Source organism: Triturus cristatus, chromosome 10 (genome assembly GCF_964204655.1).
Source record: "Triturus cristatus chromosome 10, aTriCri1.1, whole genome shotgun sequence".
Lineage (NCBI taxonomy): Eukaryota > Metazoa > Chordata > Amphibia > Caudata > Salamandridae > Triturus > Triturus cristatus.
In genome coordinates this window covers 953289926-953303218 of record NC_140593.1, presented here as the reverse complement: position 1 = coordinate 953303218, position 13293 = coordinate 953289926, and the positions used below count along the sequence as shown (strand labels likewise).

At 44.3% G+C, this 13293-nt stretch overlaps 1 protein-coding gene across 27 annotated transcripts in view; it reads right to left on the bottom strand.

Moving 5' to 3' along the window:
* The window catches only part of OBSCN (obscurin, cytoskeletal calmodulin and titin-interacting RhoGEF), a 1809553-nt gene that overhangs the window by 1071000 nt on the left and 725260 nt on the right, over window positions 1-13293 (bottom strand). The gene's annotated exons all lie outside the window — the stretch shown is intronic.

The following is a 13293-nucleotide window of genomic DNA, read 5'->3' as shown; positions in this document are numbered from 1 at the left end:
TAAAGTTCCTTTGCCGCTCAACAGGAAAAATATTGTTTTTGTGGCAAAATACCTTTCCCTGCGCCTTCATGAAATCTTTCATTTACACTCAATTTCCCTCTTTAGAAACACAGTTGCAATTTCGAAGTGTGAATCTGGGTGTTCTTTAAATGCAGGTGGGTCACCCAGAAATGCTTACAAATCTACCCTAAACTTGAAATTGCAAATACAGAAATGTAACTGTATTGAAAAAATGTCTTTATCATTAAATCCCATTTGCTAGAATAGTTGCCAACTATTCCTGAATTTGTGAATGAGGAAAGTGACTTTGATGTTACCATTTTGCTTATTAGTGCAACTAAGCTGAACTTTAGGAAGCAAAACATGTATGAATCTGACCTCTATTCATCTGTTTACTCAGATTTTAAATATAAATATTTGTTTTAAAAAGTCTTAAATTTCACTTGGTAGCATCAGTCAACACTGTAATGAAAATAAATAAAATTAAATATCAATTTATAAGGTGAGCGCTACAACCCAAGGGTGTTTAAGCATGGGTTACATGTGCTTCCAGAACCACTGTGCTTAACAACATTTTCCATTTAAGAATATAGACAGATTGATAGTGGTTAACCATAAGACATCAAAAATAGGATACTTCCATTTTATAAGCCCTTACCATTAGACACTGGCTTTACATATTTTACCTGTAATAATAATGTAATAATTATGATTGCCTCCAGGGGTTTCACATCAACAATTCTTATAAGTGTGTTGGTAAAGATGTGAAAAATGATGTTGTTGTTGTTTATGAAATTCTGCCTTTCCGAAAACTTCTCAGTTTCAAATAGCAGAACTTTTGTGAATGTTTGCTCCTAGGACCGTCTGCATTTTTTCTAACCCAAACTAATGCGTACTGAAAAATATTTCACGAGACAAAAATGCGAGAGAGTTAATTCCATCAATGGACGAATTGAGGACTTTATCTAAACTTTTAAATATGTAATAAACTTATATATTTTCAAGAATTTTTACTTTAGAATCCAAATAGTTTTGATGATGTGAAATTGTTTGGGAGTTTGGAAAGAAAGCTATATGACTGTAACAAGTAACCATATCATTTTAGCCACTTGAAATATTTAGAATCAATTGTAATTGTCTGTTGAGTGAAATTACTTATATTTCACAAATAAGTAGCTGTTTTGCTAAAAAAGAAAAAAACTAATTCTGTCGAATGTGTGGGAAAAAGGATAGTGCAACTTCAACAATTCCATTGAAGCCTTTCTTCAAACTTGAACATTTGATGTAGTCAACATCTGACAATTTCTCACATTTTTGGCAAATCTCTTTTGAAAAATGAGTCATTTAACATGAAGGCACAGGATTTAGCTGGCACAACAATCAGTCAGCCTATAGTAGGTCATGATTTGTTTAAAGGTTAATGATGTGACTGGAATATGCATGTTAAATGAAGCATGCTTTAATATGTACTAGTGCTCTACCTTCTCATAGCCCATGTTAACAATCTCAAATTCTCCAAGTTAAATTGGTATGGGACTTTAGATCACATTTAGCATTAATATTTTGGTGGCAAAAAGTATGATCCATAAGGCCTGATTAGAATGTCTGAGTAAGAATTAATGTTTAAGAGTTACAAATTTGCAAGAACATATGTTTGAATGAGGCCTATAGCTGTCCAAGCAAATCTTCGAAAGCACATTAAAAAGAAAAGATGCAAACTTTTTTTTCAGAGAGGAATGGCAACTCATGTGTGTGGTAAGAAACTGCTACCTCACAGTAAAATGACATAATACACTTCTAATGTTTAAAATTGAACAAAATCAGTAGCGTCAGTAAATTGCAGATCCAAATATTCTACATTCTGTATCATACAACATTCAATCTATATATTATATGTGTGTGTCAAATGGAGGGCACACTAACATCTCAGAAGGAAGCCATTTGGAGACAAAATGTCACACTCATTTCAATGAATGCTGAGCAGATTTTGATTTTCAAAGATGGGCTTTTACTATGTGGGATTCACCTGCATTACAAAAAATGCAACATGCATGTTTTTCATACATCGGAAACCTACTACAATGCTTATGAAATGAATATGCATCGGCATGCACAGCTTTAGCGTCAGCATTTGCTATCCAAGGCATCTGCCCTTAACACCTGTTGACCAGAGATCCACAAGTGTCAACATGTACCATTGCAGATACAATGCTCATCGGATGTCATTTTGTAGTTTTAACATGACACAGATTGGCATACCTCTTTGAGATTGCACCCTGGTACTGACCATTTGGGACTTAGTGCTGAAAATGTCATTGATCAGTGGAGCAAATACAATTGCAGATATTTAAGCGTAAAGAACAAAGCAAATGTAATCCATGAACGTTTAATGGTTGCTAAAAAGTTGCATTGTCTTAACTTTAAGAGCCAGATCTTTAGTAAAATGCTGGTTAAATATCAGGCAGTCCATGTTCAGGGATATGTTCTTTCACATTCACAAATCTTCTTTGCTACTATTTGGTCATTGTTGGATATTCATATGGAGATTTTAAAAAAACGAGCTTAGCACGATTTCCAGGAGCAAAGTGTTACATCTATGTGGCTGTAAAACAGCTGCCCGGATATTTATAGCTGAACAGTCAGTAGCACCAGTCTTACTAGTCTGAGTGGCTGTTTTCATACATTCCAGGACCATGTGTTTGACTGTCTAGTCACAGGTTTCAGTGCTGATGGAGCCAATCAGCTTTTCATCTTTCCAAGGTCATTTAATAAGTACCACTAAGAGGGGTAGCAATGAACATATGCTATCACTGGCAAGACTCCGCTTCAAAATTCAACATGCACTTTACAGACTGACTGTTCTGTTATATGTTTACCACAACAGCCTTCAAGGAAACCCAGCCCCAACACCACTGCCTGGTTGGGTGGCTCATAGCAAAAGAACTACTAGAAATCTAGAGCAAGACAGGAGAAGGCAAAAAACCATAGAAGCTAAACAAGAACTGAAACATCAAGCAAAACTCCACACGGATCTTTTTCTCCTCTCACAAGCACATTACTCTAAGAAACAAATTGATATAAATATCCAAAGATTGCCTTTTCAAAATATCAAATATGGGTTCCACCAGACCCACAAGTAACAAATGTCAGGTTTCGTTCTCATTGCCACAACATAGCCAAATCCATCAAAGCTTTTTAAAATCAAAAAAAGAGCTCAAAATTAGCTCACTATGGTCTACCAATTTAAGAAAGGAAGATACCAAAATCAACATCCTTAAAACAGCTTGACACCCCAGCATTTTTATAAATCATCACCTCCACCAAACACTTTGCATATTCTGATGACCGCATCCCAGGCTACCTGATAACCTTATCCACCCAGAATGCACCACCAATAATTTTACAGTATCATGAATTCCTCCATAGAAGAATGCACATTTCCTTCCACCAACAAATCTGGTCAAATTACTCTTCTACTAAAGGACCCCAACCTCAATACCACTGACTTTCATAACTCGAGGGCACTCTACAAGAATTTGTCCCTGGGATCATGGAAAAACTGCTTCTATCTCGTCTCAAATAGCAACCGTTGGAATCCCCTCCAATCTGCTTTCTTACTCAAATGGGGCAAAAAAACAGCATCTATCTATATATATTGCATGGTACCATCATTATTTTAGATGAGGGTGCCTCCTCATGTATACCAGACCTTTCAGCAGCATCAAAAACTATGAACAATAAGACCCACCTCAACATACTCTCCAGAATGGAACAACAGAGTCAAGTACTGAAATGGTTCTGTATCTTCATCTCATCTAGATCTGGATATGTAAAAGTGGACTCCTCCAGACCTCTCTCTTTAAAGATTAACTGCAGTGTACCCCAGTTCACCATCATTTTGCCTGTCCTTTCAACCTATCTATATATAGCTGCTATTATCATTGCTACAAGATAAATATTGCCCTTCATCAGTATACAAACTCTAGCAATGCCTCTAATGCTACTTATATTTTCAACCTACAACTGCACCTCAATGAATTGAAGACTTTGATGTCCTCTTTGCCCTTGAAATTCAACCCAGCAAAAACTTTATTGCTGCTACTTTCATTTCAAAGGATCTCTTCTTCCTGTCTGAAAATGGCAGGAAACACTGAGATCTTTACAACCTTCCATCTCTGATCCCGTTGCCAAAATGCCTTCATTAAGTCTTTAACTAAAAACTAACTTTGAACGAAGATCTCCAAGATAAAAAAAAGTGTCTCATTCCAATTTCCAACTGAGGAAGCTGAAATTTTCTATCCCTTTAATGGCTATTGGAAATGCCGTTTAAGCTATAATGCTCTCCCATCTGGATGGTGATAATCCTACACTATCTGGTCTGCCCAAAATACTTGCAACTCCTGTAAAAGGCCATCCTCTCTGCAGGTGCTTAACTTGTCAAAAGGACTTGAAAATCTAATCATATCAAACCAGTGCTGAAGTACGCCCACTCTCTGCAGCTAGAAGTTAGAATCTACTTCAAAATGACAGTCGTAATTCACAAGACCCTCCATCTTTGCCTCCTTAGCTATCCTAGGTACAAACTACACTTCACAGGAGGACAAAGAGATCTCAGTAAATCTTATATCCTCTTTGAATTTCTACAAAAAAAGATCCAAGATGATTACCAAGTCCTGCTCTTCACATGCACCACGTCTTTGGAATCACTTTTTGGGTCACCTGAGACTGAACACTAACTTACCGGAAAAGTAGAAACCTCTGGGACCTACAGGTAGGCCAATACTTGGGATCAAGGTGATACGTTACTTTTTTATTAACACTTTTGCATGCCCCTATGTTCTATTTAAACTGAATTCATAGCAATTTTTCCTTTTAGATTTGTTCCTTAGTCTACTGAAACATTTTCTATCACTGCATTCATTTATTCCTCCCTTTAAATGGAAGTCTCTATCAACAGTGTTCCATTATGTGGAAGTCTGCTTATAGAAATCTACAAATGTATCAAGGTTATTAGAATCAGCATGTGAAAGATCATCATCAGGATGCCACGTAGATCATTCATACCTGAGCTTAATCTGAAACGTTTGCTTTCTTTTGGCCTGGCCCAGTCAGGTAAAGATCACACAAATGTCAATGATGAATTGAATTATTTGATTTTGGTGTACTACAGATAAGCGAAAACAGTAAGAGATTCCATTCTCTGATTGTGATTGATCCAGACATCCTACTGAGGTTGGCACAAAAGACCTCTTGGGAAGGTCTCCAGTCTGGGAAATTATAGATATGAGATTGTGGCATCTTGTTTGCCCACTGACTGTTTGAACAGTCAGAGATACATGAGAACATCTATTAGCGATAGATGATTTTCAGGCAAATATTAACTCTTGTCTAGAATTACACCCAAACCACAGCAAAGAAGTCCACTATGCTATCATTAGTATACAAAGTGGGCCTTCGACCTTTCAGTGCCGAAAACTGTCTGATTGTTGATGTCAATCTTGTTTCCTTAGTCTCTCCGTATTTCACTGTCATACTTGTGTGTGATGACCCAATTCACAATGCTGTCAGAAATTCCACATGCACAAGATATGCACATTTTATGATTTGGACTCCCAACAACAAACCCTGATATACAAAAGGCAGTCAAAGAAGAATGACTTCCAACTTCAGTATTCTACATAAGCCAGGCACAATTTAAAAATGTAGGGCGCTAAGAAGAAACAAAAAAGTGAAGCACAAGTTACTCACTTGTGTAACGATATATCTGTAAGAGACATTAGTTAGTGATAGATTCCTTACTTTAGAATATCCCCAGGCGTCAGACTGGATCCGGAAAGTTTTCGTCAGCAGTACCCTTGCGCGTCGGTAGGCGTCGTCGTGCGGCTCCGTGTACGTCGCTGGCGCCGCAGTCGCCGAGATGACGTCGTCGGAGCTACTTAGACGCGCCCACACGCGTTGACGTCAGTTCTGTACATGACTATTCTGCGCCAGGAATGCAGAGCCATGCCAGAGACCGACTACTGGTGCAATAGAACTAGGGCCCTGAAAGGGATGACCCGAACCCTAGAGAACAGTTGGCAGAACGGGGAGGATGGGCGTGTGGTAAGGAATCTATCACTAACTAATGTTTCTTACAGATATATTGTTACACAAGTAACTTGTGCATCTGAAAGAGACACGTTAGTGATAGATTCCTTACCTTAGAATACATACCCAAGCAATATTAACCCCGGAGGAGGGTCTGCAAAATGAAATCTCACCAGAAAGTCACGGAGAATCGACCGGCCAAAGAAGCCATCTCTCCGGACTTGACTGTCAAGGCAATAGTGCTTAGTGAAAGTATGCAGCGAGGCCCACGTAGCTGCCTGACAGATATCTTGCAGGGGGACACCGCATCCTAATGCTGTAGTAGCTGCTGTCGCCCAGGTTGAATGGGCGCGCAGCCCAATCCAAGGTTCCTTTTTAGCCAGAGAGTAACAGGCTTTAATGCACAAGACAACCCATCGGGAGATAGTCTGCTTATGCACAGCCTGACCTTTTTTGGCACCCACATAGCCAACAAAGAGCTGTTTATCCACCCGGAACTGCTGTATGGGGTTGAGATAGAATGAAAGCGCACGTTTTGGGTCCAGATGGTGGAGCCTCTCTTCCTCTCTTGAAGGATGCGGAGGCGGAAAGAAAGTGGGCAAACGTAACAGTTTGCCAGAGATGAAAGGCAGTGACTACTTTTGGTAGAAAGGAGGGACGTGGTCTAAGCACAACCTTGTCCGGATGAATCGCCAGGAAAGGAGGGTTACATGAAAGAGCCTGAAGCTCACTCACACGCCTGGCGGAGGTGATGGCCACCAGTAATGCAGTTTTTAAATTAAGTATGTGAGAACCAGGTTCAAGTCCCACTGAGGCATCACAAAAGGAATAGGAGGGAAAAGGTGAGTAATGCCTTTGAGAAATCTATTGACAACAGTGGACTTGAAAAGAGAGGGCTGATCAGGCAGCCTGAGAAAGGCTGAAAGAGCAGAAAGGTAGCCCTTGATAGTGCCCAGAGCAGAGCCCTGCTGGGCCAAAGAGAGAAGGAACAATAGGACCTCAGAAAGAGGGGCAGAAAGGGGATCTACAGCTTTTGCTGAGCACCATGCCACAAACTTGTTCCACCAACAGGCGTATACAGTTTTAGTCGAGGGACGCCTGGCTGCCAGAATCACATTACAGACTTCAGGATGCAAGTCAAATGGAATCAACTGTCGCCGCTCAATCTCCTCGCAAGGAGGTGAAGGCTGGACAGGTTCGGGTGGAGGACCGTCCTCTGGTGCTGCGACAGGAGATCCTCCCGAAGAGGAAGTCGGATTGGGGGATCCACGCTCATACTGAGTAGCTCGGGATACCAAACTCTTCGAGCCCAGTCCGGTGCCACAAGAATGACTTGTGCCCGGTCGCGTCTGATCTTCTTCAGCACTCTGGGTAGAAGTGGTATAGGCGGAAAGGCCTGCAACAGACCTCAACTCCACTCGCGATGAAAAGCGTCTCCGAGCGAGTGCCGCCTTGGAATCTCCAATGGGCAGAACTGCCGACATTGTGCGTTCTCTTCAGTGGCGAATAGATCTAACCAAGGTTCTCCCGTGAAAAAGACCTTGCACCACGTCCGAGTGAAGACGCCATTCGTAATCAAACAGGCACCTGCAGCTGAGTTCGTCCGCCCTGGCGTTCAGGGAACCTGCCAAGTGTTGAACCACCAAGGAAATGCCTTGACGTTCCAGCCATGTCCAGAGACGCAGAGCCTCCTGCCATAGGGTCCACGACCCCACCCCGCCTTGCTTGTTGCAGTACCACATGGCGGTGGTGTTGTCCGTGGACACCTGCACTACTCTCCCCTTGACAGAGGGAAGGAATGCTTTCAGTGCAAGTAGGATCGCCCTAAGCTCCAAAAGGTTGATATGGAGCTTGGACTCCATCAGAGGCCTCTGATCTCCGCCTCTCCCATGTGGCCGCCCCAGGAGGGACGCATCCGTCACCACTGTGTGCTACAGTTGGGGAAGGGAGAGGGATCTGCCGCTGACCCAACGCTGGTCCGTGAGCCACCACTGCAAGTCCTGTGCAGTGCCCTCCGAGATCTGGACATTGTTGGACAGGTTTCCCCGATGCTGCGTCCATTGTAACTTCAGGTCCCACTGTAGAGCCCGCATATGCCACCCGGCATGATTGATCAGCAGGATGCAGGAGGCCGTGAGGCCCAGCAGTTTCAGGGTCTTCCTGACCAAAACCCAGGACCAGGGCTGAAAGATCAGAATCATAGCCCGTATGTCCCGGACTCGCTGTTTGGGAGGATAAACCCAAATTTGCGCCGTATCCAGAACCGCTCCGATGAAAAGGAGCTTCTGAGAGAGAATCAGATGCGACTTCGGCACGTTGATGGAAAACCCCAGCGAATGCAGGAGGTCGGCCGTAGTCTGGAGGTGGAAGACGACTGCCTGGGGGGAGCCCGCCTTCAACAGCCAGTCATCGATATAGGGGAAGACAAACCCCTGATCTGCGCAGATGAGCTGCGACCACCGCCATCACTTTCGTGAACACCCGAGGGGCGCTGGTAAGGCCGAAAGGGAGCACGGTGAACTGAAAGTGCTCATGGCCTACCGTGAACCGCAGGTAACGCAGGTAGACCGGCAGGATGGGGATATGAAAATAAGCATCCTGCTAGCCCAACGCTACCATACAGTCTTGTGGGTCTTGAGCAGACAAGACCTGAGCAAGCGTGAGCATCTTGAACTTCTCCTTCCGGAGGAAGCGATTGACCTTCCAGAGGTCTAAGATAGGACGCAGGCCCTTGTCCTTCTTTGGAATCAAGAAGTAGTGGGAATAACAACCACGACCTACTTCTGACGTCGGAACCCACTCGATGGCCCCCTTGGCCAAGGGGGCCGCAAATTCCTGCTGGAGAAGTGCCAAGTGATCCCCCGACATGCGGTGGTACTGAGGCGGCATGGCTGGAGGGGTAGTCTCGAAGGGGAGGGAGTAGCCCTGTCAGACTATCTGTAGAACCCACGTGTCTGAAGTGATGGTGTGCCAGTGGGGGAGGTGATGGCGAATCCTGCCGCCCACTGGTGTCTGGAGGGCCTGAAACACAGGACTAGGAAGGTTTTGAGGCAGTGGCGGCAGGGGCGGTGGTGGACTGACCCGCGTGCTGGCCCCTTGACCCACCTCGGCGGGCCCCCCTGATCCCGGCTGCTCTGAAACTGCGGATGCGCAGGCCGGCGGCTCTGAAAGGAACTCATTTGGGATAGTCGACCCTGACCTCTAAAGGAGCGAAAAGCAGACCCCAAGGGAGCACGCGTGGTGGCAAGACCCAAAGACTGGGCAGTAGCCCGGGAGTCCTTAAAGCGCTCCAAAGTGCTTTTCGCCTTGTCACCAAAGAGGCGTGTGCCATCAAAGGGCATGTCCAACAAAGTGTTCTGGACATCCCCTGAGACGCCAGTAGTTCTGAGCCAGGTGTAATGGCGTAGCACCACCGTGTGGAAATTGCCCTGCCAAGGGAGTCGGCTGTGTCAAGACCACAACGGATCGTGAATTTCGCAGCATCTCTGCCTTCGGTAATAGCTTGGGAGAGCGCCACCCGAACATCCACTGGACACTGAGGCAGCACCTGTGCGGTTACGTCCCACACAGAGTGGAACTAGCGGCCCAACAGGCACGCAGTATTCACCGCCAGCAACCTGGTACTGGCAGAGGTGAAAATCTTTTTCCCAAACTGCTCCAATTTTTTAGACTCCTTGTCTGGAGGTGCGGAAGGGAACACGCTTGGAGAGGCCTGGACAACCAGACTCTCAGGTGTTGGGTGTTGCGTGAGAAAACTGGGGTCGCCCGGCCGTCGCGTCACACTCTTATCCACAGGAGCTCCTGTGTTAGTCTTGGTCCAGGTGCTTAACAGAATGTCTGTAAGCACGTCATTAAAGGGCAGTAGCGGCTCCACAGTGGAGGTCGCTGGCTGCAGCACCTCGGTCAGGAGATTGGTGCTGATAGGCACAGGTGGGAGCTCGAGGTTAGGAGCATCAGCCGCCTGCGCAACACCACAGAAAAAGTCCCAACCTCTTCCGTAGCTATGGAAGCAGGGGACAGTGTACCAGGGTGCGAAGAGAAATCCAGATCGCCTGGACCTTCCATATCACCTTCCCACTCCGGTTCATCTTCGTATTGAGCTGCGAGAGGGTCTTCGGACCCCTCCCAGTACTCCTCTTTGTCCACCGGCTGTGTAAGAGCTCGGTAAGGACGAGGGGCGAGGGGAAAGGGAATAAACTCACCACCTGGAATTGGAATCAAAGGATAATAGACCAATCCAGGGTCAACGTAGTCCGGCCCCATAGGCAACGGCGTCGTGCCCGGCACCGGCCCCGACGCCGGAGGCGGCGTCAGGCCCGGCGTTTGCGTCTGTGGTGGCGCCAAGGCCAGAGCCGCCGGCACTAAACCGATGGCGCCACAGGGTATCTTGCCAGCGTAGCGGGGGCCAAAGGTGGCGGCACAGGGTCAGAACCACCCCACGGGGCCCGAAGGCGCTCCGGAGGGATCCGACGTGGGACACAAATGGCGCATGGCCGACAGGAAAACCTGTATTTCTTCCAAAGTTGCGTGCGGGCCCGGGAAAGGCGGATAGGCCGCACGCAACAACGGAGGCTCCACCGGAGCCACGGGGGAGTGACCACCCGCCCCCTCCACCGCGTCCCGCGACCGGTGAGGGGTAGACGAAGAGCGACGTCGCTTCTTCGACTTCTTATGGTGCCTTGACTTACCTATCCCCGATTCCGACAAACGATGGTGTCGGCCCCGCGACCCGTCCCTTGACCTCCCACGTGGGAGGGACCGTGAGCAGTGCAGAGCCGATTGCCAGGCCTCCAACAACTTTCAGGAACGCTCCCGCAAAGCCTTCGGCGCCATGGCTCCACAATCGGGGCACACCTCGGGGTCATGGGCGTGCCCCCAGCAGAAGAGACACACGTTATGCGGGTCCACCACCGACATGGTCCGACGGCAGTCCCTACAGGACTTAAACCCGGGCATCCTTACTGCACCAGGAGTCGAGTACTCAACAAAACAAGAGAAACAAGCCTCAAAAACCAAGTTAAAAGATTAACTAGGAGTACCGCCTTCTCTCGGATCTGCGCTTGCTGGCACGGAAAAAGAAAGAACTGACGTCAGCGCAAGTGGGACCGTCTAAGTAGCTTTGACAACGTCATCTCGGTGATTACGACGCCAGCGACGTACGCGGAGCCGAACGACGACGCCTACCGACGCGCAAGGGTACTGCTGATGACAACTTTGCAGATCCAGTCTGACGCCTGGGGATATTCTAAGGTAAGGAATCTATCACTATCGTGTGCCTTTCAGATACATATCTACATCCACCCAGATGTACTATAACCCCTTATAAAAACACATCAATGTGAATGTATAAAACTAAGATATGTTATGAATAAAATCTTCAAATATTTCAACAGATAATGCCCTATGTTCCAAATGCGATAGACCAGTCAGATCATCTCTGGTAGAGTTCATCGGTTCTTGGGCTAACTCAAAAGAATCATGAAACATTGTTTTAGCTGAATGTACTAATAGCTTAAGCATAACACGTGAGCGGTCTAATCATCTCAATTTGAAACAGATAAAAATAAGCAGCACTTGGGACTGGAGAGGTGAGTATCTGTTATAAGATTCAACGCTAATAGAATTAGGTTTTTTATGGCATTTCTTTTGTAGAAATCATATCAATCAATTTTTTTATCTCAACAATCCAATCAAAACTTTATTAGTAATTGCTACTGAAAATTACTAGTTTATTCATAGCATCAAAACAATCTTCATGTGCAAATTTGTATTGAGACAATTGGCAGGAGATCAAGAAATACCACAAGCAAGGTATGAGCTTACTTTATCATGGTTCTCCTAATGAAACTGGCAATTGTGAAAGAAATGTAAGTGTTTGTTTCACAATCAGGTAGATGCAAATTCTAAATACAGAGAACAATAGGGTCTTATTTTGGAGCTGTGCACTGAGAAAGGAGATGCAGGGCTGAGAATTGTTAAAGTAAGTAATAATATGCCATGTTATGTCAAAATATTAAAACACAGAGAAGAGACTCACTGCGAGGCCTTTTCAGTTGCAGTATCTTACGTAGGGAAAGACACCATTATGGCATTGTACAGAACCAACTCTTGTAGTATTCAAGTGTGTCTACTGTATCATATCATATGGATATCTTCTAATGTGGTGATTGACTTATAAGGAATAAAACTATGGTCATTTTAGTAAAATTTCTATTGGATGATTTATAGTAGTTCTCCATAAATGGACAGATGTCAGTTTTGCAGCCTATGAAACTACATGAAAACTTATATGCAAAAGTCCTAGTAGTAAACATTTGTTCAAATGAAATGTTTTCACATTTTTGGATGATTGCTTGATAAAGACCATCCAGAAATTTGGTTTACTTCTGTGTCCTTGTACGAATGTTCAATATTTCTTCCTTCAGTTAGATTAACCAATGAGTAGACAGAAACTAAACGATCTTGACAGGAAATTTCTAAAACTTAATAAGAAAACTACATAATAATTTGAGTGGTTTATGTAAACTGTAGAAACTGTTAGGAGACTAGAATTCTAGATACCTAAAGCGGTCAGGGATTCAAAAAACACTCACAGTGATCCATATGCACCATAAACATTGAAACTGCTACTGATTCAGTTATTTGTATTTTACAGGATTGCTCTACTGCCTCAGTTAGTTCTACAGTTGAAGTCAAGAACTGGGGATTTATAGCAGCAGATATGTCACTTTTGTGATGACTTTAGAAAACAGTTATGGTTTTGTTTTATTCATCCTGATTGCTTAGGGCATTATCTAAGTTACAAGATGAAGTGTTGCTGAACTTCATTGTATGATTGGTGACACACCATGCATAGAATCTAACTTCTAGAAATTGCTCTGGTTTCTCAAAATCTTTTTACCCAATTTCCTTTTGAGAGAGGCTACATTTTCCAAAAATCTTGCCCACTAGAAACAACAAAAAAATCTAAAAGAAAGCCTGAAAGCCTCACTTTCATAGTTGTTGACACCTGGAAGATTTAGTAGTGCAATATGTTACGCCAGAAATTACTTTAGGAGGTGGGTAAACATTTAATGTATTCATCCATATTGTTAAGGTCATTATTTAATTCTATTATCACAAGAAAAAATATTGTAGGTTTTCATTATATGGTTCTGGGCAATGCATGGATGGGTTCCAACTCGTATGGAAATTGTTCTGGTTTCT